We start from the raw sequence: 12,536 nt of genomic DNA on the forward strand, positions 1-12,536 counted from the left end.
AATGACAAAATAATAATATTGAAGATTTAAAAATAATACCATAAATGAGAAATATAAAAATTGGAAAAAATATACAATTTATTACAAAAATATAAAAATTGGAAGAAATATAAAATTGATTACAGAAATAAAATTTGAAAAAAAAAAAAAAATAAATATATATATATATATATATATATATATATATATATATATATATATATATATATATATATATATATATATATATATATATATATATATATATATATATATATATATATATATATATATATATATAGTGTGTGTGTGTGTGTGTGTGTGTGTTAAAACTGGTGGCCCGGCTGAGGGAAATTTTTCTGGATCCGCTTGTGAATACGTGGAAAAGTATTTAGATACTATAAAAAAAAATAGGAAATTTTGTTTACTTGAACCGGTTTGCTGTAGTGCGTGGTACCAAAAGCACTTAACTCTCTTGAGTCATCAGGGAATTTTACAAAATCATGGCATCTTCAATAAACAGATGTTTTATGAATACGTGCACAAACGGATCCTTCATGAAAAGTAATGACAAAATAATAATACTGAAGATTTAGAAAATAATAACTTAAATGAGACATATAAAAATGGGGAAAAATATAAAATCTATTATAGAAATAATAAAATTTTTAGAAAAAGATAATTTACATATACTGTGTATGTATGTATGTATATATATATATATATATATATATATATATATATATATATATATATATATATATATATATATATATATATATATATATATATATATATATATATATATATATATATATATTATAATTTGAAAATTGGTGGCCTGCCCAGGAAATTTTCCTCGATCCGCTTCTGAATACGGGGAAAAGCATTTAACAAGTACTCATTTACAATCATTTCCTTAAAATGTTCCACATAAGCACAATGACTGCGCATTTAAAGAAAAAAATGAACAAATGATTTTATCTTATTTTTCCTTAGAGATTTGTTCCTGTGTATAAAAAAAAATTTGGAGTTACTGAAGAAATGAAAATAAGGATTAAAGGAGATAGGAACTCGAGAAAATGAACCGAAACTAAATAGCAAGATGGTAAAAATCGTTCGCAGATTAATTTTCATATATTTCAGTCCAGAAATCTTTCTTTGACATCTAAGGGTAAATTGCGTGATCACCAAAAATCCACGATTGACTTTTATAGGTTAGTTCTGTAATCAAAGCATCAAAATACTGCCATCGCTTCTTTCTGTAGCAAAGAGGTCCGGCCAATATAAGTTCGGCTTTTGTTATAAGAACTACAGCCCCGCACCAGAACCTGTCTCATTCATAGTTTGTGATAATGTCTTCCGGATAGCATGCTAGCTGTATGTTAACTGTATATCATTTTAATTATTTGTTCTGTAGCTTTCAAAATGGCTTATGTAGTTGGACAAAACTGCAAATGGATTTTACTCTGAGACAGTATTCATAATTAGACAGATCAAGGAATGGACGATGTCTTTGAAATTCGAGACTCCTTTTATGTAGATAGACTAGAATAAAATGGCATTAGCAAGGAGACTTGAAGGGTGACCTCGAGTGAAGGCAAGACAGGGGTTTATCCCTTGGGTGTGGCCAAATGTGCTCATACCCCTTACCTTGATGAGGTGTGTCAAGGCCGAATTCTCTTCGAAATATTTAAAAAAAAAAATTATATTCACTACGGAATTTAGCAATAAGCCTGCGAAATAGTTTGCAAAATTTGATTGGGGTATGGTAGAAGGGAAATGAGTTAAAAACTAACTTTATTCATATGAATACAATTAATAAACATATACGAAAAATTGAAGAATACGAGTACTGATAAAATAACTGGTCCCTTGGGTCTTACGACGTGATAAAATCAGCTAATGCCCCCAAAATCCAAACTACTACTTTCGGTTGTACAAAATCGAAGATACATGAGCTAAAATTTTCTTTACAGTCAGTAAGTTCCTTTATTACTGATACTTTTCCTTCCTCTCCTGTCTTTGTGACGCCATTTTTAGTAACCATAAATCAATCAATCCTCTACCGACTCGTGATTGGATCAAAATCAGTGTTGTTTCCACTTACTTCAGAATATTAGGAGTGCCGTTATGGAGGTTGAACCTAGAATTAACCCCCGAAGTCCATCCAACAAGGGGTTTCCGTATGCGGTGCACGTCTGTTTCGAACGGTTCATATCCCGTCCGGCGAGTGCAATAACTTGTTAACGTATGAGTAGCCCCACACCCCACCCCACCCCGGGCCAGCACTAAACACGGCGAAGGGACATTCCATTTGGCCCACAACAAACGGATGCACCGCCAGTATCGGAACCCCTAAAAGTGTGGAGAAAACCGGTTGAAAAGGTAACAACAGGCGCGGAGCTAATATGTAGAATTATCCGAGATTTTGACAGAAAGATTGAAGATGCGCCACGTTGCTGCGAAACTTGCGCCACGCCTGATGCCGGACGAACCAAAAGCCCATCGCGTCCGGGTTCGTCGGGAACTGCTCGATCGTTCAGAAGATGATAACTTCTTGTCCAGGATCATGACAGGTGGTGAATCATGGGTTTATGGTTTTTGACATTGAAAGGAAGGTGCAGTCGTTCCAGTGGATGGGTGAAACGTCTCCCAGACCCAAAAAGGCTCGTCAAGTTCGATCCAAGGTCAAGGTTATGCTGACAGTTTTCTTCGATGCTAATAGTTCACCACGAGTACCTCCCTGAAGGCTGCACAGTGAACTCAGACTTGCCACACTGAGTTCTGAAACGTCTGAGGGACGCCATCAGTCGTAAAAGGCCAGAAATGTGGAGGAGTGGCGACTGGTTTTTCCATCACGACAATGCTCCAGCCCATTCAGCCCTCATGACTCGTGAGTTTTTGGCCAAACACTCGATCACTGTTCTTTCCCCTACCACCCCCCTTGCTCTACTCACCTGACCTTGCTCCTTGAAGATTTTTCTTGTTCCCCGAGAAACTCAGAAGACGAAGGAGAAAGGAAGAAGATTTGAGACGATTCAGGACTGTTTCAACGAGTGGAAACACTTGTTGGGATAAGTGCGTGCATTGGGGAGGAGAGTACTTTGAAGGGGACCCAGATCTGTAACTTTTAAAGAAAGTACATTTCTGCTTTATGACGTCAATCCGCGTATTTTTTTTAACAGACGGTCGTATTTTACCCACTTTAAAAATCGTTAATGGTAGAACTACGATAGGTTAAACATAAAAGACGAATTTTCTCAAATGATCTGACATGTATTGTGCCTGTTGCCTTTTTGGTTGGGGGCGAGGGGGCAGGTGGAGGCGCGCCCCCTCCTCCCATCGGCCAGGTCAGGGCATGTCATCCTAAGTTAGGTCAGGTAGGCAAGATCTGGCATCATAGAGAAAGTTATGTCTATTTACGTATGAGGAACCTGTCCCGGTCGACGACTGGCAGTGGGAATCAGGCTGTGCAGCTAATGCAAAGTTTTATCCTCCATTTTAATATTATTTAGGGTAGATCTAAGTAGTAGCTCCGCAGCGGCGATTTCCTGCTAACTTGACTTTTTCTATAGTTTTTTGGTTGCTAATTATGGATTTAACCTTCAGGTATTTTCACACTAATGTAATTAACCTGTAAATTAACCCCTGCAGTCCATCCAACAAGGGGTTTCCATGTGTGATCTTCACGGGTATGTCTGTTTCGAACGGTTCATATTCTGTCCGGCAAGTGCAATAACTTGTTAACGTATGGGTACCCCCGGGCCAGTACTAAACACGGCAAAGGGACGTTCCATTTGGCCGACAACAAACAAATGCATCGCCAGTATCAGAAGCCCTAAAAGTGTAGAAAAAACCAGTTTCCAAAGGTAAAAACAGGTGCGGAGCTGATACTTAAAATGACCTCATTTAGTGCAAAAATATCATTGGTAAATGGTAGCCCAGGCTATCTCCTAGCGAAGGTCTTCTGTAGAGTTACTGTACTTTCTCTGATGGCCTATATTTTTTTTTGTTTTTTTACGCTTGGCTGGTTAGCCTGTATATCAGCCGTTTCTTTTCGACTTTGCAGGGATTGGGATTGGATTCATGGACTTTAGACGGGTCGTGGTCGTTTTGGCCTTAAGTCATCTAGACCGTAACATCCGAACTGGCAAACGGCCAAAATGTATGTACAGTAAGCCCCCATATTTGCGGTCTCACTATTCGCGGTCTCACTATTCGCGGACTCACCCAATCGCAGATTTCTCTGGAACGTATCGACTTGTTATTTGCGGAAAGTTCGCCCATTCACGGTTTTTTCACTGAGAAATAAGTACTAATTACTGTATTTTCATATTTTCATGAATAAATGCACTTTTTGTGATTATACTATTAAAATATATAGGTGTAAGCATTTTTGGAGGTTTTTTTGTGTTTAAACTATCAAAATAGGCAGTTCAAAGTGTTTTTAGCGGGGTTTTAAGTATATGCGGATTTTAGCTATTCGCGGGGGGTGGGGTGAGGTACACATTCCCTCTGATCCCTGAGGGGCTGGTACTAAACACGGCATCCCAAGAAGCTTTTGCCATGTCTTACGGCCTAAACTTCATAGGGCCTAAAGTTGTGACGGTCTGACAGGTTCACAGCCAAAAATAACACGGCCTAACCATCCTGAACTCATTTAGACTAGGGTAAGAAGCCAGGTGCTGGGAACTTCAAATATTCTTAGCCAAAGAAACTGTTTACAGGGAGCTGGAGTGGTTAGACAGCAAGATAGAGAGACCTAGAAAATAAAAAAGATGAAGTACAAGGGGTGAAAGTTAAAAGCCAGTGTACAGTAAACCCCCCCGTATTCGCGTTCTAATGATTCGCGGAGACACACATTCGCGGGTTTCTCTGTAGAACTTATTTACCCATTATTTGCAGAAAATTCGCCCATTCGCGGTATTTTTCACTGAGAAATATTCACTAATTACTGTATTTTCATATAATTTTCATGAATAAATGCACTTTTTGTGATAAAACTAATAAATTACTCAGGTGTAAGCATTTTTACAGGGTTTTCTTGTGTTTAAACTATCAAAATGGGCAATTCTAAGTGTTTTTAGAGGGGTTTTAAGTATTCACGGATTTTAGCTATTTGCGGGGGGGCGGGCTGTGGTAACTCACCCCCCGCGAATACGGGGGTTCACTGTAGTTAAAAGAGGTTGGAAAGCAAGATTGAAGAAGGTTAGCGGAAATGAAGTCAAAGGCTAAAAAATGGGTTCAGTTAGGGGTCAACGGGGCACTGTAAATACCCTTCAGTAGTCTAGTGCTCGCAGTGCACCACATGAGGTCCGCTGATGGCACTACCCCTCTACCAGGCTTTGTAATCATTATAATTATATGGAACGTGACAAGTTTATGATGCATGCTTGTCAGGATACTTGGGCAAGGTGTGAAATGAGATAGAGATTGTTTCCATTGACAAGGGCTGTCCTTTTTTTTGTTATTATTACTATAATATTACTCTATTTTCTCACCAGTTACATGAACCATTTCATATTATATGCATTTCTGACTCATTGTTAGTGCCATCCTTTCCTTTTTATTTTGTATTTCTCCAGCCCACTGTTTGTAACAGTTACTGGGGGGACCTCAGTGTAAAACCAGAGTTATTTCAGGATGGGTAAAACAAAATTCGTGTGAATTGCACATCTAGGACTGGTCTGAAATGCGTAAACAACAAGATAAGCAGTCAGAAAAATACATAAGTGTATTGTATGCTGCACATATAAAAAAGTATGAATGAAAACCTATTTCTCAGGCATCTGTTAAGCTCAAGTAATCACTGTATGGTTCATATTCATGATCAGTAGCAGTAAAAACATGTCATAAACACAAAGACATCACATCGCAGCCATTAATACAGATGCATCATTTCTTTTAACGTCCCTAACACGACCTGACTTAGGGTACCAGGACCTGCCTGACCAAGAAGGCTATAAATCATAAAATCAAAATAACAGAAATTCCACCTGACTTGACCTTGCACACCAGGTCCAAGTTGGCAAGTACGCACCCCTAATCACTTCCTTAATATTGCACGTAGCATATTCCTTGCCTTAAGGTAGGAGGTAGCCTACAGCTATAAGGCACACATATTTGTTCCCTTTGCCCTAGTCGCCGTAATTCACTAAAGTTAACCGAACTGTGATTGAAGAAGAGAGGCATTTATCTGTGTAAGAGGTGACTTCCAGGTGGATAAAGTCATTTTACAAATTTATATTGCGTAAAAATATATCAATTCTCAATTATCAGTACAGTATATATATAAACCTGATGGCCAGCGCTAAAATGGATATTAGTAACATCTCGGCTTAACAGGCATCAGCTTAGTGGACTTTTCTACTTACCAGCTCCATTATTTTCATCATTTTTCGCTTGGCTGCCGTTTTGCTGTTGTGCAGCTTTTAATAAATCTCATAACTTGAATGTTAAGTGTGAAGTACAGGTTTATTTAGGTTAGGAACAGCGTGTAATTGCCGTTCCCTGTGAGATATCCAGGAAATATTCAAGAACAGGCTATGATAGAGGGTCTTTGTTACTTATTACAAAGCTAGATTCACAGAGTATCCATTAAGTTTGATGTGCTACTGTATAGGAAAAGTTTTGAAACTTTTAGGAAAAAAATAGGACAAAATTGTCCACATGCAGTTGTTTATAGCATCCACTAAACATCACATATCAAAGAAATAATGAAACACCTTCAAAACTTAAAATATAGTACAATGCAAGCCCTCATATGATTCTTGGTACTGTACTGTAAATACATTAACAACTTATTCACTTGCTCCAGGTATTCCCTTAGGAAAAAAATGCCAAATTTCTGATGTTGAATTCTGTATTCATGAGGAATTAAACCTTCCATTTACAGTAATTTTTCTTACCCAAAATTTAGGGGAACAATTGTTGGATTATAGTTTTTAGCCATAGCATGGCAGATTAATATCTAATCAAAGATCATAAAGCATATATTTCTCCCAGCTGCTTCTCTTTTGATCCGAGCCAGTTTCACAATTGTTGTTGGTGTCTTTTACACATTTTTCTTGATCCCCACCAAAAAACCTTGCTTTCCCCACTTCACGTTCCATAATTGTTAAAGGTGTGGGTAAGGGGCGGACAAAAATTTGTGATACGCTCCAAATGGTGATGGTCAAAAACACAGTCCATAAGATGAGCAGTTGGGAAAAATATATGCTCAAAACTTTTTGATTTGATACTAATTTGTCATCAATGGAGGATAAATTTATTTCCAGTTATGATGGAATTACAGTAAACACCAGTGATGAATGAGTGACAACAATTGCAGTGTTTTTATATCTCGAGGAATATGTTGAAAAAGTTGATTGTCATGAGGATTATCTTTGTCCCGGTTAATCTTAAACATCCTAAGAATATTTGAGATTCTTGACTTTTTCTTGTATGAATAGTGCACATACTCAGGGTATTTTGCTTATTTATGCACCATCCATATCATGATGCCATGTTAGGTAATTTTATGTTACTTCTCATGTAAAGAAGACACTGATTTCTCAAATTTCAAAGTTTGTACATATTTCTGGGCTCGACCTGCGTCACCCAGTGAAATGGTTCCATTTAGCACTCATTTCTAGGTATAAGTACATATTTTCAGACATCTGTTTTTCACTAGTGAAGGTTTGCACTTAATATAGCTGTCATAGCTTTAGATGAAGATGGAATAATCTTGCAGTGTCTGAGAGATCTTTATAAATCCTTGCCTTCAGAGGTTCTTTATACAGTAAACCCCCCTGTATTCGTGTTCTCATGATTCGCGGACTCACGCATTCGCGGGTTTCTCTGTGGAACAATTTTCTCTGTGGAAAATTCGCTGTATTTTTCACTGAGAAATATTCACTAATTACTGTATTTGCATATGATTTTCATGAATAAATGCACTTTTTGTGATAAAACTATTAAAATACTCAGGTATAAGCCTTTTTACAGGGTTTTTCTTGTGTTTAAACTATCAAAATGGGCAGTTCTAAGTGTTTTTAGAGGGTTTTAAGTATTCATGGATTTTAGTTTTAGCTATCGCGAATACTGTACAAGCCAAATTTCCCATAACCTTCACTGGACGTGACAAACCTCTGTCAAGTGTGAAGTCTTATTGTTCAGAAAGAATGGAAAAGTACTTAGAAACTTATGAGCTATCTGTGTAATGGGTAGTGTTATCAAAGAAAAACCAAGTTTTAGAGGTAGGGTGCTGTGCTCTGATTCAGGTCAAGTTAAGATGTATCCATTTGAGTTGGCATTTTCTCTCCTGAAATATGAAGCATTCATTTTCAGACTGTTTGTGCTGTGGTTTGTGTGTTTTTTACTATCATTGATGGGGCAAAACACCCATTTTTGTGTCCCCAACCCATACCTTTAACAGTTGTTGGAAAGCAGGGATTTTTGGTGGGGAAAAACTAAACCAGGTGCGTGTCATCAATGGTAATGGTAAAATATATTCAAAACACACGACAAATAGTTGGATAAATAAACGCTTTGTATTTTTCATTCCTTGAAATGCTGAGAAATTCCCAGTTAAAATGAATACTTCTTAACCTAACCTAATCTGTCCTAAGTTGCAGCATCCTACCTGACTGGGAGCTTGGCCTACCCTGGCCCCTTTAACCTATACCTTAAAGTGATTGCTTGCTTTAGTTTCCGAGGCTGAAGGTCGTACCTTATCACTAATGGGAGATTGTAAAGTTCATATGGTTAAAAGCATATTGGTCATTCTTTACTAACCAACTGTCTTTAGCCATAACAATTGACGCTGAATATTATATACCCTGCTTTGATAAATGTCTTTATCAAGGGTTCAACAGTAGCAGCGTTATTGGGTTGGTCTGTCAAGGGCACGGACAAAATTTTGATACCCGCTGTCTGCCACCAGACACTCCTACCCAAGAGACTTGGATTTGCCTGCTTCGATAACATGCCCAGTCCACTGATGGCCTGTAAGTTCTCGAAGCAGTTTCCTGTCATTTCAGAATAGTAAGACCCCAGTCGGTCAAAGTTTGCTATGTTTGCAGGTTCTTGGTTGTAATCATGTGTTAAGGAACTGAGGGAAAAGATTCATGGAGTCCCTTGAAAAAATTGTAAGACTCTCTTCAGTCTTATCGGACCTTCGTCCACGTAAGGTGAGACTCTGCAAGTGAAAACTGGAGAGGTGCCTGATCTTATGTATTAACTTTGTGGCACTTTCACTCGGTAAGATGGATAGAGAATTATGAAAATATGTTATGGCATGGAAAAGATTTATGCCTTTTCGTACATTAACCAGTATGTTTCGTATTGATCATTAACTTGTCATATATATTCCATTTTGGTAAACTGCTGCAATTATTATCCTTTGTCCATTATATTGTTTATTGTCATTATAGAGATTTATTAGCGTCTATAAACCTAATATTTACATTGATTGCTGTCATTGACTTAGTACTTATAGATTGACTGGAATCAAGACGTAGTACTTACAGGAGAATCTTCTTGTGGGAAACTACTGTACAGTAGTTAGACTTTGCTGGGAAAACTGTTGTATGAGCAATTATACCTCCTCTCCTCTTAGTGAGAGGCCATATGAGAACTGTGGCCACTAGAGTAAAGGTTATGACTGACTGTGAGGTTTATGGTGTTATCAGAGAAGCTGCCATTCAGAAATAGTGGGCTTATTTTGTATTTACTGATGTTGCAAAGTACAGTACTGCTTTATAATATTTTTTTCACCTATTTCTGATACAGGCATAATTGGTGGCAATTAGGACGAGGAAAGCCGATCGATCATTGTACATTCCGAAGTCTCATTTCCTTCAGGGTACCACAGGTATTAGAAACTCTTCAAGGCTTACAAGGTACGCGAACAAAACTTTTTTTTTTTTTTTTTCATTTGATAAGATGCTTCGAAAGGAAATGCTTTTAACTAATGCATTCTCCATAGGATATAATTTTCTCTCTGTGATGTTCATTAACCTCTTAAATGTCTGTGAAAAACTGATATTGCTGCGGCAATAAAAGTTTTCAGTCAAGAATTTAATTGTCATTGTTTGTATTTTTGATTAAAAAAATACTGAAAACATTGTAAATGAGATTGTGTTCGTTAGAATGTGCTTCAGTCAAATTTATTGAGTTTTTTATTTTACACTTATGACGGTAACATCCTGTTTTTAGCAAGGTTAGCCTAATCATGTACATTTATAAAAGAATTCCCATGGTGTATATCACAGCACTGTGTTCATACTGTGGAAAAAACCTTATTGTACATGTGAATTATATTTAGCAAGGGCACCGAGTTTCGAGGTATTCTTGAAGAGGTTTTTCTCCCTGGCAATATTTCATGCCACTAAGAATAAACATCATCCAACCTTTTCTGTGTAGATATGTTGGTGGCTGAAAGTACTCAGTTAATTAAATGGTTTACTGAAATAATATTTTTTCCCTTCATAGTTCTTTTGGATGATGTAATTTGAGATTTTTGTGGTTCATGTCGTGGTTTATAGCAGTTGCTAATTCCTTGGGACTGTTTTGCCATTTAGGGAAGAGCAGGCAAGAGCTATTGTCAACACTACACGTGCATATTAAAAGTAATGCTCTTCATTTCTCGCTATAATGTGGTTTGGAGTCCACGATAAGCTGTAGGTCCCGTTGCTAGGTAACCAGTTGGTTCTTAGCCACGTAAAATAAGTCTAATCCTTTGGGCCAGCCCTAGGAGAGCTGTTAATCAGCTCAGTGGTCTGGTTAAACCAAGGTATACTTAGCTATTTTTTCGGGGGGGTGGTTGCAATTTGAATATGAGTTGATGCAACGCCTTTTTTCGTACTACATTTCCAGTGGTGTTGACCATTATGCAGTGTCTTTTCTGATTGCTTTATGAATGAAACAGTATGCTGTTTTTTTTCCAGCTGTATTGAAGTGGTGAATGCTGTTTAAGCAGTTCCTTTTTTGTAGTATTGATAAGCAATGCCTTTTGTGATTACATTTTAAGTTTTAAATACTGTCCTTACAGTGATTGCTTTTCTGACACTACTTGACACTCTTGTAAGTGGTGCGTGCTTTTTGGAAGTGCCCTCTTGTGCTTGTATCACGAGCAGTGTACTGCAAGACGTTCAATCAGTGCTGTTGCAACACCCACTACTGCTTCTGACTGGATTGTTCATATGTGCCCATTAATTTTTCTGAAATCATTATTATTTTCCTGGTATCTGTACTTTAGTGACATTTGCCCAGAAATCGATAATGATCCTGTGGAAAGTTCAGGGTTTCAAGCGTTGCGGGTCCTCATTCTGTTTTTGCCTCGTGCAGGTAGAATATAATTCAAGCCAACATCTGTATTGAGTGCTCTTCTCGTCAAGAGGCATCCTTGGGTGGGTATGATTGCTGGAGGACGTTCTTGAACAGGAGGAAGGGTGATAAAGCCTAGTTTAGTAACATTTGATCTCTTCAGTTTTGAGTTGGAGAAATCTGGAATATTTGTGGTGCTTTATCTACTTTTCTCTGAGGTCAGGATAGTCTTTTTGAAGTTAAAAAGAGTCCTAGGTATCCCAGGATCTGAATAAATCAGGAACCTGATTGATTCCTATCTTTATATCATCGGATCTTGAAAGATGTCAGAGCCATGATAGTGGAACTGAGAGAACGAAGGAGAAACAGAAGTATGTTGTATGCAAGCTAAATAGTTTCCTTTCTGTCAGCAGACGTGGCAGGCAACAATTGCTGGATTTGGACAAAGACTGAGGTGACGACCTGAAATGTAACAGGACACACAAATTGGTGAAACAGGGTTTGGCTGACTTGTCCAGACATGACAGAATTGACAACTACACCATCAAGTGGATAATTGCAAGAATGACAACAGAAACATTACTTGCATGGAGGAGATGCCCAGAAAGGATGACTGAGAAAGAAAGCATTCTGAACTCTTTTCGGGGAACCATGGTACCCAACTTAAACTCTACATAGCCATGATTTTTCTGATAGAAGAGACGCCTACATAGGATGGTGATAAAAGAAAGATTATTTAATGTGCATGGAGTATTTAGATAATTGCAAATGATTAAGGCCTGAAAGGACAAGGAAGAAGGCCAAAATGCCATGAGACGGAGATGATTGCTCTGAGAGCATATGATGTATCTTTCACCCCATCCTTTGTTGTGCTGTGTCTGCAATCCACACAACTCTGTGTCTCGAGTTCTGTACAAGATGTTTTGTTATGGAAAAGCCAGAAAGACTGAGAGGAGGAAATCCAAGGTGCTAAAAAGTGGAAACAATCACTAAGGCTGTCACCTTCATCACGTCCTCTGATGTATCAGTGATGCTGTAGTCAAGTGTTGAAACCAGTTTAAAGGCTCTTACAAACACTTACCTAACTTAACTACTAAAGACGTATCATTATTGCTCTTGTACTGGATCCCAGTTCTACAAAGTGCAAGTGAATGTTTACAAGGATCCCATTCCTAATCCGAGTATAGTTCCGTACACATTTGCCTCATGCATGGTATTGTTCATCTGACCATGAAATAAGAGTAGAG

The 12,536-nt window shown here is 37.8% G+C and overlaps 1 protein-coding gene across 4 annotated transcripts in view; it reads left to right on the forward strand.

Moving 5' to 3' along the window:
- The window catches only part of LOC136842402 (uncharacterized), a 124,177-nt gene that overhangs the window by 106,866 nt on the left and 4,775 nt on the right, over positions 1–12,536 (forward strand). For 3 of the 4 annotated variants that reach the window (XR_010854199.1, XR_010854200.1, XM_067109661.1), the window contains one exon: positions 9,754–9,863. The gene's annotated coding sequence lies outside the window, so the exon portion shown is untranslated. Of the gene's footprint in view, positions 1–2,147; positions 2,876–9,753; positions 9,864–12,536 lie in introns of those variants that run through there. The other variant, XR_010854198.1, reaches the window with a different exon arrangement.

This window comes from Macrobrachium rosenbergii, chromosome 10 (assembly GCF_040412425.1).
Source record: "Macrobrachium rosenbergii isolate ZJJX-2024 chromosome 10, ASM4041242v1, whole genome shotgun sequence".
In the NCBI taxonomy this organism is placed as follows: Eukaryota; Metazoa; Arthropoda; class Malacostraca; order Decapoda; family Palaemonidae; genus Macrobrachium; species Macrobrachium rosenbergii.